The 20,724-nt window shown below is 48.9% G+C and overlaps 1 protein-coding gene across 1 annotated transcript in view; it reads left to right on the top strand.

The window, feature by feature from the left end:
• The window catches only part of LOC106594058 (puratrophin-1), a 188,906-nt gene that overhangs the window by 98,874 nt on the left and 69,308 nt on the right, over window positions 1–20,724 (top strand). The window lies entirely within an intron of this gene.

Here is a 20,724-nt window from a genome sequence, read left to right as displayed (position 1 = left end):
CTGTCCTCTGTTCAGTATCGTCACATTGGTAAGACTCTTATCTTTACTGTCCTCTGTTCAGTACAGTCACATTGGTAAGACTCTTATCTTTACTGTCCTCTGTTCAGTATAGTCACATTGGTAAGACTCTTATCTTTACTGTCCTCTGTTCAGTACAGTCACATTGGTAAGACTCTTATCTTTACTGTCCTCTGTTCAGTACAGTCACATTGGTAAGAGTCTTATCTTTACTGTCCTCTGTTCAGTATAGTCACATTGGTAAGACTCTTATCTTTACTGTCCTCTGTTCAGTACAGTCACATTGGTAAGAGTTTTGTCTCAGTAAACATTAGTCAAAGTTGTATGTTTGCTTTACCATTACATGGACAAGACAGGCCTCCTTGGTCTAGTCCTGTTGTTGCTGTATCCTCCTCGAACCTGGCTTCCAGGACAAGACAGGCCTCCTTGTTCTAGTTCTGTTGTTGCTGCTTCCTCCTCGAACCTGGCTTCCAGGACAAGACAGGCCTCCTTGGTCTAGTTCTGTTGTTGCTGCTTCCTCCTCGAACCTGGCTTCCAGGACAAGACAGGCCTCCTTGTTCTAGTTCTGTTGTTGCTGCTTCCTCCTCGAACCTGGCTTCCAGGACAAGACAGGCCTCCTTGTTCTAGTTCTGTTGTTGCTGCTTCCTCCTCGAACCTGGCTTCCAGGACAAGACAGGCCTCCTTGTTCTAGTTCTGTTGTTGCTGCATCCTCCTTGAACCTGGTTTCCATTAGTTTCACTAGATAGTGTTTGGTTAGGAGCGGTCACGGCTGTTGCTTTGTGCCGTTCCCCTTGAGACTCCTAGAGAGCATCTGTCCCACCTTGAGAAGTAATCTCTGGTGAAGAAACCGGTTACAGCCTGTATGGAGACCATACAATTTCCTCTCCTATAGACACATTTAAATACAAACGTTGCAGATGGTATCTGCCTTCCTAACTCAGTCCTAATCTACCTTCCTAACACAGTCCTAATCTACCTTCCTAACACAGTCCTAATCTACCTTCCAATATCCAAACTAATATGCCACTTAGAACGCATGCCCAATGCATACCTTAATTCTAAGTAGTGCACAGGTACATAGCTTCATTCTAAGTAGGGTACAAGTATGGACATTGGATCAGAGCCATAGTGTAGTGGTCCAAATGTTTTGTCCAATATTACTGCCCCAGTAGCTAGATGGGGATGTATTACTGCCCCAGTAGCTAGATGAGGATGTATTACTGCCCCAGTAGCTAGATGGGGATGTATTGCTGCCCCAGTAGCTAGATGGGGATGTATTACTGCCCCAGTAGCTCGATGGGGATGTATTACTGCCCCAGTAGCTAGATGAGGATGTATTACTGCCCCAGTAGCTAGATGGGGATGTATTACTGCCCCAGTAGCTAGATGGGGATGTATTGCTGCCCCAGTATCTAGATGGGGATGTATTACTGCCCCAGTAGCTAGATGGGGATGTATTACTGCCCCAGTAGCTAGATGGGGATGTATTACTGCCCAAGTAGCTAGATGGGGATGTATTACTGCCCCAGTAGCTAGATGGGGATGTATTACTGCCCCAGTATCTAGATGGGGATGTATTACTGCCCCAGTAGCTAGATGAGGATGTATTACTGCCCCAGTAGCTAGATGGGGATGTATTACTGCCCCAGTAGCTAGATGGGGCTGTATTACTGCCCCAGTAGCTAGATGGGGATGTATTACTGCCCCAGTAGCTAGATGAGGATGTATTACTGCCCCAGTAGCTAGATGGGGATGTATTGTTGTGTATTTGACCTGACAGAAGGAGTATTGATCGGTTCCTCTGTGGTTTGGTCACGGTACAGTATGGTGTAACAGGCTGTGAGCGGCACAGGTTATTGATCGGGAGGATATTGATATCCTGCTGCGTCTCAGAGAACCTCAGCCTACACCGAGACCCCACGGACTGACACACACTTCCTGCTTCTTAACCAATCAAAGGAGTAAATTAGCATGTCAAAGCCCCTAGCAGCTTCTCTGTCAACAGTCCTGCAGAGACCCAGTCATAGGATCAACCACAGAGATCCTATAAATCAGTTATACTCTATAGGATCAACCACAGAGCTCCTATAAACCAGTTATATTCTATAGGATCAACCACAGAGGTCCTATAAATCAGTTATATTCTATAGGATTAACCACAGAGCTCCTATAAATCAGTTATATTCTATAGGATCAACCACAGAGGTCCTATAAATCAGTTATATTCTATAGGATCAACTACAGATGTCCTATTAATCAGTTATATTCTATAGGATCAACCACAGAGCTCCTATAAATCAGTTATATTCTATAGGATCAACCACAGAGGTCCTATAAATCAGTTATATTCTATAGGATCAACCACAGAGCTCCTATAAATCAGTTATATTCTATAGGATCAACCACAGAGATTCTATAAATCAGTTATGTATGTCATTCTATAGGATCAACCACAGAGCTCCTATAAATCAGTTATATTCTATAGGATCAACCACAGAGATCCTATAAACCAGTTCTGTATGTCATTCTATAGGATCAACCCTCCTCTCAGCACCTTCCAATATCAATACGGCGGCAGGGTAGCCTAGTGGTTAGAGTGGAGGGGCGGCAGGTAGCCTAGTGGTTAGAGTGTTGGACTAGTAACTGAAAGGTTGCAAGTGCAAATCCCCGAGCTGACAAGGTACAAATCTGTCGTTCTGCCCCTGAACAAGGCAGTTAACCCATTATTCCCCGGTAGGCCGTCATTGTAGATAAGAATTTGTTCTTAACTGACTTGCCTAGTTTAAATAAAGGTTAAAAAAATACATGCTCTTCTTTGTTCCGAAACAGACCCGTCTATGGAGAGACAATGTATGAGCCATGTAGCTTTTCCATGTCCCCAGGAGCTAGCCTGCCTCTGGCCTTTGATTGGTCACGTCTCTCCCCACAGTCATTTGTCTACCTCATAGTGTATATCCAGTGTGTACAATAAGACACAATAGTAGAGGCCACAGGCACCAGCCCTACTCATCTATCAAACTAAGCCTGCTCTGTGTGTGTGTGTGTGTGTGTGTGTGTGTGTGTGTGTGTGTGTGTGTGTGTGTGTGTGTGTGTGTGTGTGTGTGTGTGTGTGTTGTTCGCACAGTCCAGGTAGCAGTCCAGTGCCAAGTTTGACCTCCCTCCTTCTCTCCCTCCCTCCATGCCTCCCTTCATACCTCCCTCCCTCTCTCCCTCCCTCCATGCCTCCCTCCCTCTCGACATCCCTACATGCCTCTCTCCATGCCTCCCTCTCTCCCTCCTTCTCTCCCTCCCTCCCTCTCTCCCTCCCTCCATGCCTCTCTACATCCCTACATGCCTCTCTCCATGCCTCCCTCTCTCCCTCCTTCTCTCCCTCCCTCCATGCCTCCCTCCCTCTCTACATCCCTACATGCCTCTCTCCATGCCTCCCTCTCTCCCTCCTTCTCTCCCTCCCTCCATGCCTCTCTCCCTCCCTCCATGCCTCTCTCCCTCCCTCCATGCCTCTCTCCCTCCCTCCATGCCTCTCTCTCTCCCTCCCTCCATGCCTCCCTCTCTCCCTCCCTTCATGCCTCCCTCCATGCCTCCCTCCCTCCCTCCCTCTCTCCATGCCTCTCTCCCTCTTTCCATGCCTCCCTCTCTCCCTCCCTCCATGCCTCCCTCCCTTTTTCCTTGCTTTCACTGAAGTGGCTTGTAGTGGCAGCGACAGAGTCGTCCCCTCCCTCTCTCCTCCCCTCCAACTCTCCTCCCTCCTCCCTCTTACCCCCTCCTCCCCCTCTCTGCCTGTCCTGCAGTTGCTGGGACAAGCCCATCTGGTATTTAGCCTACCATTTGCCTGTGAATAGGGGGAAGGGGGAGGAGGTTTGGGGACGGGACAGGGGGAGGTAAAGGCAGAGTCTGCCTGGGCAACAGGGGCTCAGTGTGTCTCTCAGGATCTCAGCGAGAGGTTGGCGTCAGGACAGGCTGCTAGCGTCAGTGAGAAGTTGGTGGTTAGTTAGCGTCCCGGCACGGCCATCAGGACTGTTAGGATGACTGCTGCAGCTGCCTGCTCCACACAGGAACCCACCGACACAGGACAGAATGAGGTAGGACACTATAGACTATACACACTACAACACACACACAGGACAGACTGAGGTAGGACACTATAGACTATACACACTACAACACACACACAGGACATACTGAGGTAGGACACTATAGACTATACACACTACAACACACACACAGGACAGACTGAGGTAGGACACTATAGACTATACACACTACAACACACACACACAGGACAGACTGAGGTAGGACAGCGGAGACTATACACACTACAACACACACACAGGACAGACTGAGGTAGGACAGACTGAGGTAGGACAGCGGAGACTACCCAACAGACATGGGAAAGAGAAGGGAGCGGGAAAGAAGGGTTTAGGAAGAGGTTGTGGTCGGACCACATGACTCGGGACACACTAATGCATGGCGACAGAGCCAATCCCACACTGTACCCCGCTACCCTAAACCTAGGCAACGAGAAGGAGGCTGGTTTGACTGTGTTGTGGTTTTTAGCATGTTGCCTGGAAAGTTTGGATTCCAAGTTGACTTGTTTCGGGGTGTGAGAGTGTATGACTGTAACCTCTTCTTTTGTAGAGAACGGTGGTTTGAACTCACTACTTGTCTCAACTTGTTGGCTATGCCAGAGTGTGTGTCTTTGTGGTTTTTTGCTGTGGAGCTGAAAACCTATTTAGTTTTATTAGTCGTATGTTACACATGGTACACACCGTCCAATGAAACGCTTACTTGCAGGTTCTTTCTGGACAATGCAACAACAATAATAACTAATAATACAAGAGAAGAATAGGAAGGTAAAGTGAATGTGTCAGTAGCCCTAACTGACACCAGGAATCTCTGGGTGGTTTTGGCTTGAATGGAGCTCTGGTGGTCTCATCAGGACAGACCACTAACTGACTCCTACTTCCATCCCTCTCTCTCTTCCTCTCTCCTCTCCCTACCCCCTCTCTCTCTTCGCCTCTCCCTACCCCCTCTCTCTTCCCCTCTCCTCTCCCTACCCCCCTTCCCCTCTCCTCTACCTACCCCCTCTCTCTTCCCCTCTCCTCTACCTACCCCCTCTCTCTTCCCCTCTCCTCTCCCTACCCTCTCTCTTCTCCTCTCCTCTCCCTACCCCCTCTCTCTTCCCCTCTCCTCTCCCTACCCCCTCTCTCTCTTCCCCTCTCCTCTCCCTACCCTCCTCTCTCTTCCCCTCTCCTCTCCCTACCCCTCTCGCCTCTCCCTACCCCCCTACCCCCTCTCTCTTCCTCTCTCCTCTCCCTAGCCCCTCTCTCTCTTCCCCTCTCCACTCCCTACCCTTTCTCTCTTCCCCTCTCCTCTCCCTACCCCTCTCTCTTCCCCTCTCCTCTCCCTACCCCCTCTCTCTACCCCTCTCCTCTCCCCGTCTCTCTCTCTCTCTCTCTCTCTCTCTCTCTTCTAACACAGCACTGTGTAACACGTGTGAATGCATGTTTCAGTGGAGAGCATCCTAAATGTTAGTTCTCGGTGTGAATTGCAGGGTGAGGAGAAGGGGTGTTTGTTTGAGGGATCTAGTGTTAGCTATTGGGGGGTGTGCTGTACATTTCCCCTTTTACTGAATAGCAGTCAAGCTGAGTCTACCAATGGATTAGCACTTAGTGGAAAAGCACTTGTACTAGCTATCCTAAGTACCTCTATGAGCTAGCCTCAGGCTAACGGGTTATAGATCTAGTGTTAGGAGGTATGCTGCACATTTCCCCTTTCTGAATAGCAGTCAAGCTGAATTTACCAATATCATTTAGTGAAATAGTGGGACAGCACTACTACTAGCTAGCCTAGCCTCAGGGCTAACATGTTCTAGGAGGGGACTACTGCTTTATAAAGGATAGCATTACTACTATTAGCCTCAGGGCTAACATGTTGTAGGAGGGGACTACTGCTTTATATAGGATAGCATTACTACTATTAGCCTCAGGGCTAACAGGTTGTAGGAGGGGACTACTGCTTTATATAGGATAGCACTACTACTATTAGCCTCAGGGCTAACAGGTTGTAGGAGGGGACTACTGCTTTATAAAGGATAGCATTACTACTATTAGCCTCAGGGCTAACATGTTGTAGGAGGGTACTACTGCTTTATATAGGATAGCACTACTACTATTAGCCTCAGGGCTAACATGTTGTAGGAGGGTACTACTGCTTTATAAAGGATAGCATTACTACTATTAGCCTCAGAGCTAACATGTTGTAGGAGGGGACTACTGCTTTATAAAGGATAGCATTACTACTATTAGCCTCAGAGCTAACATGTTGTAGGAGGGGACTACTGCTTTATAAAGGATAGCATTACTACTATTAGCCTCAGAGCTAACATGTTGTAGGAGGGTACTACTGCTTTATAAAGGATAGCACTACTACTATTAGCCTCAGAGCTAACATGTTGTAGGTGGGATAGCAACAATAAAGGATAGCAACACATTAACAACACATACTGCCCATGGAAGTTAACCCACTGTTCCTAGGCCGTCATTGAAAATAAGAATTTGTTCTTAACTGACTTGCCTAGTTAAATAAAGGTAAAATTAAAATGAAAAATAAAATAAAAATATGATGAGGTGTTGATTGCTTTCTTCAACACTCACACTCTGGGGGAACCTGGTGTCAACTTGTGGGTGTGTCTATGTGTGTGTGTGTCAGCAAAAAGCAATTAACACTGAGTGGAACTATGCAGCTTTTCCTCGGGGAAAAAGGATTGATTTGGTTGTTTTATTGTCCTCAGCAGAGATATCAGACTAGGTGTCCCACAGGACGGGGTTATTGGCCTGATATGAGACAGGAAAAGAGACACAGAGAGCTCTGATTGGTCCTTCAACTGCTCTCAGATCAGTTGTTGTCATGGTTGGTGGTCAGTGAGAGAGAATGAGAGAGAGCTCTGAATGGTCCTTCAACTGCTCTCAGATCAGTTGTTGTCATGGTTGGTGGTCAGTGAGAGAGAATGAGAGAGAGCTCTGAATGGTCCTTCAACTGCTCTCAGATCAGTACTGTATAGGTTAGGGGTTATTTTTGTACTGGTCCCCCGTGGGAATCGAACCCACAACCGTGGCGTTGCAAACACCATGCTCTACCAACTGAGCCACACGGGATCGTGGTACCAGGGCCCTATGGTAGTGCACTACTTTAGACCAGGGCCCTATGGTCATGCACTACTTTAGACCAGGGCCCTATGGTAGTGCACTAATTTAGACCAGGGCCCTATGGTCATGCACTACTTTAGACCAGGGCCCTATGGTCGCGCACTACTTTAGACCAGGGCCCTATGGTAGTGTACTACTTTAGACCAGGGACCTATGGTCGCGCACTACTTTAGACCAGGGCCCTATGGTAGTGAACTACTTTAGACCAGGGCCCTATGGTCATGCACTACTTTAGACCAGGGCCCTATGGTAGTGCACTACTTTAGACCAGGGCCCGTAAGGGAATAGGGTGTCATTTGGGACACAGTCCCCTCAACAGAAAGTGGGACAACCCCAGTTCCCCTTTCATCTTTTGGGGGTTTCTCTCCCCTTGTTCCTGAACCCCAGGGGGGGGGTGAGCATGACCTCCTGCTTGACTGGACCCAAGGCCCCCCCCATCCACGCGGGGACACTGTCCCGCCACCCCCCTGACCAGACCCCCAAACACAGCCCTCTATCTGCCCCGTACCCCTGTTGTGTGTCCCTCCGCTCCCCTGACCAGACCCCCAAACACAGCCCTCTGTCTGCCCCGTACCCCTGTTGTATGTCCCTCCGCCCCCCTGACCAGACCCCCAAACACAGCCCTCTGTCTGCCCCGTACCCCTGTTGTGTGTCCCTCCGCCCCCCTGACCAGACCCCCAAACACAGTTGTTATATGCTAATGATAGCATAGCTGCTAGTGTTTGTTACATGCTAATGATAACATAGCTGCTAGTTTTTGTTATATGCTAATGATAGCCTAGCTGCTAGTGTTTGTTACATTTACATTTACATTTACATTTGAGTCATTTAGCAGACGCTCTTATCCAGAGCGACTTACAGTAGTGAATGCAAACATTTCATACATATTTTTTTTTTTTTTTTCTGTGCTGGCCCCCCGTGGGAATCGAACCCACAACCCTGGTGTTGCAAACACCATGCTCTACCAACTGAGCTACAGGGAAGGCCAATGCTAATTACATGCTAATGATAGCCTAGCTGCTAGTATTTGTTACATGCTAATGATAGCCTAGGTGCTAGTGTTTGTTACATGCTAATGATAGCCTAGCTGCTAGTTGTCGACCAGTCCTACTCTCTGTCTTCTAGGGCCTGAAGCTCTGGTTTATTCATAGTGTGCTTTACTAATGTGTCCTATCATTCTACGCCTTCCAACTTCACTTTAAAACACCTGTCTAATTGTTCAACATGAAAAACAGTCTTCTTGGTTAACAAGGTTTAGGTGTCTGACTGATCTAATAACCTCTGATTGATATTCCATGAATCTGTCTGTTCCATTGAAAGGGTTGTGAGATGAGATGCTAAGTGGGATCCATGTGAATACCCTTGGGGGGGTTCATTGACATGTCTGTGTGTCACTGTGTCTCTCTGGGCTCGCTGTATAATGTGATGAGTCAAACACACATAGAAACAGAGGCTGTGTTATTGAATTAGTCCTCGCTCCTCTTCTCCCAGGCCTAGTTAACGGGGAGTCGCGTGTGTGTGCGTGCGTATTTTGTGTGTTTATAAGCAGTGTGTGTGTGTGTTTATAAGCAGAGTGTGTGTGTGTGTGTGTGTGTGTGTGTGTGTGTGTGTGTGTGTGTGTGTGTTTGTTAATAAGGAGTGTGTGTGTGTGTGTGTTATCAAGGAGTGTGTGTGTGTTTATAAGCAGTGTGTGTGTTCATAAGGAGTGTGTGTGTGTGTGTGTGTGTATATTAATAAGGTGTGTGTGTGTTATTAAGGAGTGTGTGTGTGTGTGTGTGTGTTATTAAGGTGTGTGTGTGTTATTAAGGAGTGTGTGTGTGTGTGTGTGTGTTATTAAGGTGTGTGTGTGTGTATTAATAAGGTGTGTGTGTGTGTGTGTGTGTGTGTGTGTGTGTGTGTGTGTGTGTGTGTGTGTGTGTGTGTTATTAAGGTGTGTGTGTGTTATTAAGGAGTGTGTGTGTGTGTGTGTGTGTGTGTAACGGCTGAGTGCTCATCATACTGATGCTCATACGGATATACTCTGACCACTCAGTCAGCTCTGTCCCTCTCCCTGACGCTACCCAGCTACCGCTCACCAGGCGGTGTGTTCCCAGGGCCCGCAGAGCACACACACACACACACACACAGAGAGAACTTATGTAGACACACACAGTTTTGGAGGGGGCAGCACATCACTGACAGAGTAACAGAAGCCTCTGACTGGATTCTATTACAGTGTTCCATGGTAACCAAGGAACTGGAGTAAATAAGACTAGTAAAGGAAATAACTGTAGTAAATAGGACTAGTAAAGGAAGGAACAGGAGTAAATAGGGCTAGTGAAGGAAGGAACTGTAGTAAATAGGACTAGTAAAGGAAGGAACTGTAGTAAATCGGACTAGTAAAGGAAGGAACAGGAGTAAATAGGACTAGTGAAGGAAGGAACTGTAGTAAATAGGACTAGTAAAGGAAGGAACTGTAGTAAATAGGACTAGTAAAGGAAGGAACAGTAGTAAATAGGACTAGTAAAGGAAGGAACAGTAGTAAATAGGACTAGTAAAGGAAGGAACTGTAGTAAATAGGACTAGTAAAGGAAGGAACATGTAACGGCGTTGGTAGTCGTGTTTGTAGGAATGAGGCGCAGGAAGCAACGAGCACAGGGAGTGGTGTTTTTAATAACACTTTGAAGGACGAAAACAAAGTTCCCAAACACAAGGGAATAAATACAAGGTGCAACAATGCCAAGCCAACACGAACAAGACAGTCGATAACAACAAATTAATCCCGCACAACATAGGAGCGGGCCAGCTAAACTAAATATCCCCTCTAATGGCTAATTGACCACAGGTGTCTAAAATAAAAAAAAGGGAAAAGCAATAGGGAATCGGTGGCGACGACCGCCGAGCGCCACCCGAGCAGGAGGGGGCGCCACCGTCGGTGGGAATCGTGACAGTACCCCCCTCCTGACGCGCGGCTCCCGCAGCGCGCCCACACCGGCCTCGAGGTCGACCCGGAGGGCGAGGCGCAGGGCGATCCGGACAGAGGTGGTGGAAATCCCTCAACATAGATGGGTCCAGGACGTCCTCCTCCGGGTCGTACCCCTCCCAGTCCACGAGGTACTGCAGGCCCCTCGCCCGGCGTCTCGAGTCCAGAATGGCCCGTATGCTGTACGCCGGGGACCCCCTGATGTCCAGAGGGGGCGGAGGGACCTCCGGCACCTCATCTTCTTGAAGGGGACCAGCTACCACCGGCTTGAGGAGAGACACATGAAACGAGGGGTTAATACGGTAATAGGAAGGGAGTTGCAACCGATAACACACCTCGTTTATCCTCCTCAGGACTTTGAAGGGCCCCACACACTGCGGCCCCAGCTTCCGGCAGGGCACGCGGAGGGGCAGGTTCCGGGTCGTGAGCCAGACCCTGTCTCCCGGTGCGAACACGGGCGCCTCACTGCGGTGCGGGTCAGCACTCCTCTTCTGCCGCGCACTGGCCTCCTTTAGTGAGTCCTGGACAGCTCTCCAGGTCTCCTTGGAGTGCTGGACCCAGTCCTCCACCGCAGGAGCCTCGGTCTGGCTCCGGTGCCATGGTGCCAGGACCGGCTGGTAACCTAACACACACTGAAAGGGTGATATGTTAGTAGAGGAGTGGCGAAGTGAGTTCTGGGCTAATTCAGCCCATGGAATATACCTCGCCCACTCCCCTGGCCGGTCCTGGCAATACGACCTCAGGAACCTGCCCACCTCCTGGTTCACCCTCTCCGCCTGCCCATTGCTCTCGGGGTGATAACCGGAGGTCAAACTGACCGAGACCCCCAGCCACTCCATAAACGCTCTCCAGACCCTGGATGTGAACTGGGAACCTCGATCAGAGACAATGTCCTCCGGCACCCCGTAGTGCCGGAAGACGTGGGTAAATAGGGCCTCCGCAGTCTGCAGGGCCGTAGGGAGACCAGGCAATGGGAGGAGACGGCAGGACTTAGAGAACCGATCCACAACCACCAGAATCGCCGTGTTCCCCTGAGAGGGGGGAAGATCTGTCAAGAAGTCGATGGACAGGTGCGACCATGGTCGTTGTGGAACGGGGAGGGGCTGTAACTTCCCTCTCGGTAGATGCCTAGGAGCCTTACTCTGGGCACACACCGAACAGGAAGAGACATAGGACCTCACGTCCTTAGCCAAGGTGGGCCACCAGTACTTCCCCCTTAGACTCCGCACTGTCCTCGCCTCACCAGGATGACCCGCAGTAGGTAGCATGTGCGTCCACCGAATCAACCGATCACGAACACCGAGCGGCACATACATGCGCCCCACGGGCACCTGGGCAGGCGCAGGTTCCAACACCAATGCCCGCTCGATGTCCGCGTCCACCTCCCATACCACTGGTGCCACCAGCCTAGACGCTGGAATGATGGGAGTTGGATCGATGGGCCGGTCCTCCGTGTCATAGAGACGGGACAGCGCGTCGGCTTTAGTATTCAGGGAACCCGGTCTATAGGAGATGGTAAACCTAAACCAGGCGAAGAACAGGGCCCACCTCGCCTGACGTGGATTCAGTCTCCTCGCTGCCCGGATGTACTCCAGGTTTCGGTGGTCGGTCCAGATGAGAAAGGGGTGTTTAGCCCCCTCAAGCCAGTGCCGCCACACCCTCAGGGCCTTGACCACCGCTAGCAACTCCCTGTCCCCCACATCGTAGTTACGCTCCGCTGAACTTAGCTTCTTCGAAAAGAAAGCGCAGGGGAGGAGTTTCGATGGCGTACCCGAGCGCTGTGATAGCACGGCACCCACCCCAGCCTCGGATGCGTCCACCTCCACTACGAACGCTAAAGACGGGTCCGGGTGCGCCAACACGGGTGCGTCGGTGAACAGCGTCTTCAACTTCTTGAAGGCTCCGTCCGCCTCCGTCGACCATCGCAAACGCACCGGCCCCCCCTTCAGCAGTGAGGTAATGGGAGCCGCACCTAGCCAAAACCCCGGATAAACCTCTGGTAGTAATTGGCAAAGCCTAAGAACCGCTGCACCTCCTTCACCGTGGTTGGAGTCGGCCAATTACGCACGGCCTTAACGCGGTCACACTCCATCACCACCCCCGTGGTGGAAATGCGATAACCCAGAAAGGAGACGGCTCGTTTGGAAAACTCACACTTCTCAGCCTTAACGTATAGGTCATGCTCCAGCAGTCTACCAAGCACCTTGCACACCAGGGACACATGCGCGGAGCGGGTGGCGGAATATATCAGAATGTCATCGATATAGACAATCACGCCCTGCCCGTGCAGGTCCCTGAGAATTTTGTCAACAAAGGATTGAAAGACGGCTGGAGCATTTTTCAACCCATACGGCATGACGAGGTACTCATAATGGCCTGATGTGGTACTAAAGGCGGTTTTCCACTCGTCTCCCTTCTTGATACGCACCAGATTATACGAGCTCCTGAGATCCAGTTTTGTGAAGAACTGTGCCCCGTGAAATGATTCCACCGCCGTAGCGATGAGAGGTAGTGGGTAACTAAACCCCACCGTGATCGCGTTTAGACCTCGGTAATCAATGCACGGACGCAGACCTCCCTCCTTTTTCTTCACAAAAAAGAAACTCGATGAAGCGGGTGAGATGGAGGGCCGAATGTACCCCTGTCCTAGGGACGTGACATATGTCTCCATAGCCGCCGTCTCCTCCTGTGACAAGGGGTACACGTGACTCCTGGGAAGCGCAGCGTTAACCTGGAGATCTATCGCACAATCTCCCTGTCGATGAGGTGGTAATTTAGTCGCTCTCTTTTTACAAAAAGCGATTGCCAAATCGGCGTATTCAGGGGGAATGCGCATGGTGGACACCTGGTCTGGACTCTCCACCGACGTGGCACCTATGGAAACTCCTAGACACCTCCCTGAACACTCCTCTGACAACCCCTGGAGAACCCCCTGTTTCCACGAAATACGGGGATTGTGACCAGCCAGCCAGGGAACCCCCAGCACCACCGGAAACGCAGGTGAATCAATAAGTAAAAAACGAATGCATTCCATATGATTCCCCTGCGTTACCATGTCCAGTGGCACCGTAGACTCCCTGACTAGCCCTGACCCTAATGGTCGGCTATCTAGGGAGTGCACGGGGAAAGGGGAATCTATCGGCACCCGTGGAATGCCCAGCTTAATGGCAAGTCCACGGTCCATAAAATTCCCAGCTGCGCCTGAATCGACTAGCGCCCTATGCTGGGAAGAGGGAAAAAATGTAGTAAACAAAACAGGTAAAAACACGTGACCAACAGGGGGTTCTGGGTAGGACTCGTAAAGGAAGGAACTGTAGTAAATAGGACTAGTAAAGGAAGGAACAGTAGTAAATAGGACTAGTAAAGGAAGGAACTGTAGTAAATAGGACTAGTAAAGGAAGGAACAGTAGTAAATAGGACTAGTAAAGGAAGGAACTGTAGTAAATAGGACTAGTAAAGGAAGGAACTGTAGTAAATAGGACTAGTAAAGGAAGGAACAGTAGTAAATAGGACTAGTAAAGGAAGGAACGGTAGTAAATAGGACTAGTAAAGGAAGGAACGGTAGTAAATAGGACTAGTAAAGGAAGGAACTGTAGTAAATAGGACTAGTAAAGGAAGGAACTGTAGTAAATAGGACTAGTAAAGGAAGGAACTGTAGTAAATAGGACTAGTAAAGGAAGGAACTGTAGTAAATAGGACTAGTGAAGGAAGGAACTGGAGTAAATAGGACTAGTAAAGGAAGGAACTGTAGTAAATAGGACTAGTAAAGGAAATGTTGTTTTGACAGAGGGGAGTTGGATTATGGCCCTAATGGCCGTGATTGGGAGTCCCGTAGGGCGGCGACACAATTAGCCCAGCATCATCCGGGTTGAACTACTAGGGTGCTTTTTGGGAAGCAGCATTTGGGAAGCAGCCACTGGAAACAACAGCTTTCCTCTTAGGGACAAGGGGAGCTGAGCTAACAGTCTCTGTTGTAGCTGTTCACTTCAACATGTTGAAGTCATGATTCACTATCATTTTTACATTTTAGTCATTTAGCAGACACTCTTATCCAGAGCGACTTACAGTAGTGAATGCATATATTTCATACATTTTTTCCCCCCCGTACCGGTCCCCCGTGTGAATCGAACCTACAACCCTGGCGTTGCAAACACCATGCTCTACCAACTGAGCTACACGGGACCCCACTTTCTCACTCTCTCCCTGTCTCACTATCTCTCTCACTGCCTCTCTCTTTCTCCCAGTCTCTCTCTCTCTTTCTATCTCACTCCCTCTATCTCCCCCCTCTCTCTCTCTCTCTCTCTCTCTCTCTTTTTCTCCCCCGCTCTGAGACTGTTCTGCATATAAAATCAGATTACCAGGCACACTCCTCTTTCTAATGAGGACCCCGTGTTACTACACACAACAACAGTGAGATGACCTTCCGGTTAAGAGGGCCACAGAGACACATCTGTCAGGGCGTGTACGTGCGTGCGTGCGTGTCCGCGTGCAGGCATGACTTCCTGTTGCGTGAGACTCAACGAAACCTAGCGTTGCTTTGCACTTCCTCGGACAGACAGAGTCTACAGGCTGTATTGACATTCATGAAGCTACGAGTCTGAACGCACAGCCATGGCCAGCCGTATGCAGACATGTCATCGCTGGCACGCCATAACGAAGGGGAGCCAGTGACCGATCCATTCACGTCGATAAGAGACCAGTGGATCTCTTCATGTGCTTTAATCAGACGTGATCAATGACAGAAGCAGCATTAGATTCCCCCACTACTGTTGACCAATGTCCATAGTATAGCACTATATAGGGAATAGAGTGGCATTAGATTCCCCCACTACTGTAGACCAATGTCCATAGTATAGCACTATATAGGGAATAGAGTGGCATTAGATTCCCCCACTACTGTAGACCAATGTCCATAGTATAGCACTATATAGGGAATAGAGTGGCATTAGATTCCCCCACTACTGTTGACCAATGTCCATAGTATAGCACTATATAGGGAATAGAGTGGCATTAGATTCCCCCACTACTGTTGACCAATGTCCATAGTATAGCACTATATAGGGAATAGAGTGGCATTAGATTCCCCCACTACTGTTGACCAATGTCCATAGTATAGCACTATATAGGGAATAGAGTGGCATTAGATTCCCTCACTACTGTTGACCAATGTCCATAGTATAGCACGATATAGGGAATAAAGTGGCATTAGGGATGTAGTCAGACTCTCTTTCTCTCTCTGTCTCTCTCTCTTCCTCTCTCTGTCTCTCTCTCTGTCTCTGTCTCTCTCTCTCTGTCTCTCTCTCTCTGTCTCTCTCTCTTCCTCTCTCTGTCTCTCTCTCTCTCTCTCTCTCTGTCTCTCTCTCGCTCTCTCTGTCTCTCTCTCTCTCTCTCTGTCTATCTCTCTCGGTCTCTCTCTGTCTCTCTCTGTCTGTCTCTCTCTGTCTGTCTGTCTCTCTCTCTCTGTCTCTCTCTCTCTCATCTGTATCCTAATGCAGTAGACCTACAGTAGTAGTAGTGTCCAGTCAGGCTGTATCCTAATGCAGTAGACCTACAGTAGTAGTAGTGTCCAGTCAGGCTGTATCATAATGCAGTAGACCTACAGTAGTAGTGTCCAGTCAGGCTGTATCCTAATGCAGTAGACCTACAGTAGTAGGTTCCAGTCAGGCTGTATCCTAATGCAGTAGACCTACAGTAGTAGTGTCCAGTCAGGCTGTATCCTAATGCATTAGACCTACAGTAGTAGTAGTGTCCAGTCAGGCTGTATCCTAATGCAGTAGACCTACAGTAGTAGTGTCCAGTCAGGCTGTATCCTAATGCAGTAGACCTACAGTACTGTAATCTACATCACATTGGTCACAGCAGTGAAACTCCTCATATTTCACCAGCGTCATACATGAACACAAACACTCAAAGTGTTTGACGTACACACTCTTATAAACGCAGCTATTGACATCATGTAGCCCAAGTAGACATATTAAAATGTTTATTATGTGATCCCCACAGCTACGATCTGCAACAGATTACCAAAAAACTGCTTCAGTACCGAAACATTTTAGTATCTCAGTCACTAAACACGTCCCCAGGCTCAACAGCTACAGAGACGGATAGAGGGACGTCCCCAGGCTCAACAGCTACAGAGACGGATAGAGGGGATGTCCCCAGGCTCAACAGCTACAGAGACGGATAGAGGGACGTCCCCAGGCTCAACAGCTAAAGAGACGGATTGAGGGACGTCCCCAGGCTCAACAGCTAAAGAGACGGATTGAGGGACGTCCCCAGGCTCAACAGCTACAGAGACGGATATTGGGACGTCCCCAGGCTCAACAGCTAAAGAGACCCTGGTTGGTAGACTCTGGGAGACCCTGGTTGGTAGACTCTGGGAGACCCTGGTTGGTAGACCCTGGGAGACCCTGGTTGGTAGACCCTGGGAGACCCTGGTTGGTAGACCCTGGGAGACCCTGGTTGGTAGACCCTGGGAGACCCTGGTTGGTAGACTCTGGGAGACCCTGGTTGGTAGACTCTGGGAGACCCTGGTTGGTAGACCCTGGGAGACCCTGGTTGGTAGACCCTGGGAGACCCTGGTTGGTAGACTCTGGGAGACCCTGGTTGGTAGACTCTGGGAGACCCTGGTTGGTAGACTCTGGGAGACCCTGGTTGGTGTTGTCCAGGGTCAAGCCAAGGTTCTTGGCACTCTGGGAGGGGGTCAACATGGAGTTGTCAACCATGATGGAGAGGTATTTGAGCGTGCGGGCCTTCCCCGGGAGGAAAAGCAGCTCCATCTTGTCGAGGTTGAGCTTGAGGTGGTGGGCCGACATCCAAGCTGAGATATCTGCCAGGCACAGACTAGTCGCAAGATTTCATCTGGAGAGAGAGGTGAGAAAGAGGTTAAGGCGTAGGGTAGTTCTGTGTGAGTGGACTCAATAGGCTGAGTGAATGACTGGGACCAGTGGACTCAATAGGCTGAGTGAATGAGTGGGACCAGTGGACTCAATAGGCTGAGTGAATGAGTGGGACCAGTGGACTCAATAGGCTGAGTGAATGACTGGGACCAGTGGACAATAGGCTGAGTGAATGACTGGGACCAGTGGACTCAATAGGCTGAGTGAATGACTGGGACCAGTGGACTCAATAGGCTGAGTGAATGAGGAGCAGATTTCGTCGACCTTCTTTTCAAAGTGGTTGACAAAGTTGTCTGCAGAGAGGGAAGGGAGGGGGGATGGAGGAGGAGAATTACGGAGGGAGGAGAAGGTGGTAAACAGTTTCCTAGGGTTAGAGGCAGAAGCTTGACATTTAGAGTCATCTCCCTCTGTCTTGCCTCTTCCTGCTGTGTGCTCAGTGGTTAATTGAGAGAACAGGGGATGGGTTCTGCCTCGTATCCAACTGGCTGTGTGGGACCCCACCACCTCCATGTCACCACAACAGAGATCACTTCTCTCTCCTCACTTCACTCTTAAACGTTTACAGCCAGGTCAGCGGACCTTTATCTCTTAATGAAGAGACAGAGAAGTTCAGCTCAGGAAGAGATTCAGAAAGAGATCCAGGAAGAGATTCAGAAAGAGATATTGGAAGAGATTCAGAAAGAGATATAGGAAGAGATTCAGAAAGAGATATAGGAAGAGATTCAGAAAGAAGAGATTCAGAAAGAAGAGATCCAGAAAGAAGAGATCCAGGAAGAAGAGATCCAGGAAGAAGAGATCCAGGAAGAAGAGATCCAGGAAGAAGAGATCCAGGAAGAAGAGATCCAGGAAGAAGAGATCCAGGAGGAAGAGATTCAGGAAGAGATTCAGGAAGAAGAGATTCAGGAAGAAGAGATTCAGAAAGAAGAGATTCAGGAAGAGATCCAGGAAGAGATCCAAGAAGAGATTCAGGAAGAGTTTCAGGAAGAGATCCAGGAAGAGACATAGGAAGAGAATCTTATAAGAGATCCAGGAAGTGACCTAGGAAGAGAATCTTATAAGAGATTCAGGAAGAAGAGATCCAGGAAGAGATCCAGGAAGAGACCAAGGAAGAGACCTAGGAAGAGAATCTTATAAGAGATTCAGGAAGACATTGTTCTATCTGTGGTCTCACCATGTTTTTACCTGGCTGCACTAGTTGTACAGCTGTGGTTTGTTCTAAGCCTCATGACTGGAGGTGTAAAATAGACTGTTTAGTGACTCTTGACTTCCAGCACACGGAATGGATCCTCTAATATCCAAGACTGGGCCAGAAGGATAGGAGCTGACTGTCAAACAGAAGGAGATAGAAAACAGACCGTTTGGAACTGAAAGACCTCAGCCAAATCTACCCAGTGTCTGTGTGGTGTAGTCACTCACATGCATTATGAAACCACTGAGTTACTTACATCCCCCTAAACGTTAGACTTTTTGTTGTTGACATTTAGACTAAAAGTGGACCTCAGAGCTCCCTGAATCAACAGTACCTGGCTGCATAGAGTAGAGTGGTGCCTTTAGGAGAAGTGACGTAATTCCAAGCCCTTTCCTCCTTCTGTAGGATATGAACAGTCTCTCTCTTTCAACAAAACAAATTCCTGTCCAGACTCACAGATGAGGTAATAAATTGGCTTGATGTCATGAAACCCTTTTCATCCACAAAAAACCTCTCAAGTAGTTTCTCTCTCTCTCTGTCTCTCTCTCTCTCTCTGTCCCTCCCTCTCTCTCTCTGTCTCGCTCTCTCCTTTTCTCTCGCTCTGTCCCTCTCTCTCTGACCCTCTCTCTCTGTCTCTGTCTCTCTCTCTCTCTGTCTCTCTCTCTCTGTCCCTCTCTCTCTGTCCCTCTCTCTCTGTCTCTCTCTCTCTCTCTCTGTCCCTCTCTCTCTCTCTGCCCCTCTCTCTCTGCCCCTCTCTCTCTGTCTCTCTCTCTCTGTCTCTCTCTCTCTCCCTCTCTCACCAGAGAGAGTAAAAACTCCACTCAAGCGTCATTTTAATTTATCCTTATGTACAAAAGCTGAAGGCCTCTTCTTCTCCTCCTCCCTCTCAGCTCTTTATCTGGCACCTCCCCAACTCTCCTCCCCCTCCCAGTCAAAAGGAGGGATCTGGCCCCTTTGTGGCTGTTGTTAAAGCAGGGGCCTCTTAGAGGAGATGTAGCCGAGCTCCAAAGACCCCTCTGGTCTCCTCGCTGGCTTTATTTAGGCGCTCGCCAATCAAAACCTCCCTCCGTCCATCTCTCCCTCCCTCCCTGCACACAATCCATTCACACTTCAAAGGTGCCCGGCGCCCGGGCTAACGATTCAGGAATGATGTCATCCTAAACCTCTCGCTCTCTGCTCTTCTCTCCCACTCACTTATCGGACTGTGCGTTGGTTGGTAGCAGAGTTTGATCCGGTCCACTGGGCGGAGGTCACTGGGAGAGTAACCTCCGGTCCCCCAGGCTGTAAAGCCTGGGACATCTCGTTGGCCTTAGTGGGAGTGACCACAGAATTCTATGGGACTGACCTACTGAGTCAAGTTTTTGTCATCGTTACATTTTTGCAAATAGGTTCCCTTGGCAGAACATTTCCCATGAACCTCAGTGTGTTACCTAGCAAGAACATCACTTCGCCCTAAAGAAAAGTCAACATAACTCAAGGAATCTGTAATTAATTTTGAAGTTTTGCAGAGGAGTTCTTGATCACACAATTTAACATATAGCTAAGAAGTGTAGTGGTTGAAGGAGCGGTATTTCTGATGTTTGAAAATGTCCATTACATCTCTAAACCTGAGCCAGCCACTTGTCCATTACATCTCTAAACCTGAGCCAACCACTAGTCCATTACATCTCTAAACCTGAGCCAGCCACTAGTCCATTACATCTCTAAACCTGAGCCAACCACTAGTCCATTACATCTCTAAACCTGAGCCAACCACTTGTCCATTACATCTCTAAACCTGAGCCAACCCCTAGTCCATTACATCTCTAAACCTGAGCCAGACACTAGTCCATTACATCTCTAAACCTGAGCCAGTCTAGTCCATTACATCTCTAAACCTGAGCCAACCACTAGTCCATTACATCTCTAAACCTGAGCCAGCCACTAGTCCATTACATCTCTAAACCTGAGCCAACCACTAGTCCATTAGACTACATCTCTAAACCTGAGCCAGCCACTAGTCCATTACATCTCTAAACCTGAGCCAACCACTAGTCCATTACATCTCTAAACCTGAGCCAACCACTTGTCCATTACATCTCTAAACCTGAGCCAACCCCTAGTCCATTACATCTCTAAACCTGAGCCAGACACTAGTCCATTACATCTCTAAACCTGAGCCAGTCTAGTCCATTACATCTCTAAACCTGAGCCAACCACTAGTCCATTACATCTCTAAACCTGAGCCAGCCACTAGTCCATTACATCTCTAAACCTGAGCCAACCACTAGTCCATTAGACTACATCTCTAAACCTGAGCCAACCACTTGTCCATTACATCTCTAAACCTGAGCCAACCACTAGTCCATTACATCTCTAAACCTGAGCCAGACACTAGTCCATTACATCTCTAAACCTGAGCCAACCACTAGTCCATTACATCTCTAAACCTGAGCCAGTCTAGTCCATTAC

This window comes from Salmo salar, chromosome ssa11, assembly GCF_905237065.1.
Source record: "Salmo salar chromosome ssa11, Ssal_v3.1, whole genome shotgun sequence".
Taxonomy (NCBI): domain Eukaryota; kingdom Metazoa; phylum Chordata; class Actinopteri; order Salmoniformes; family Salmonidae; genus Salmo; species Salmo salar.
The sequence above is the reverse complement of the archived record's forward strand: the minus strand, read 5'-3'. Positions and strand labels throughout refer to the sequence as shown.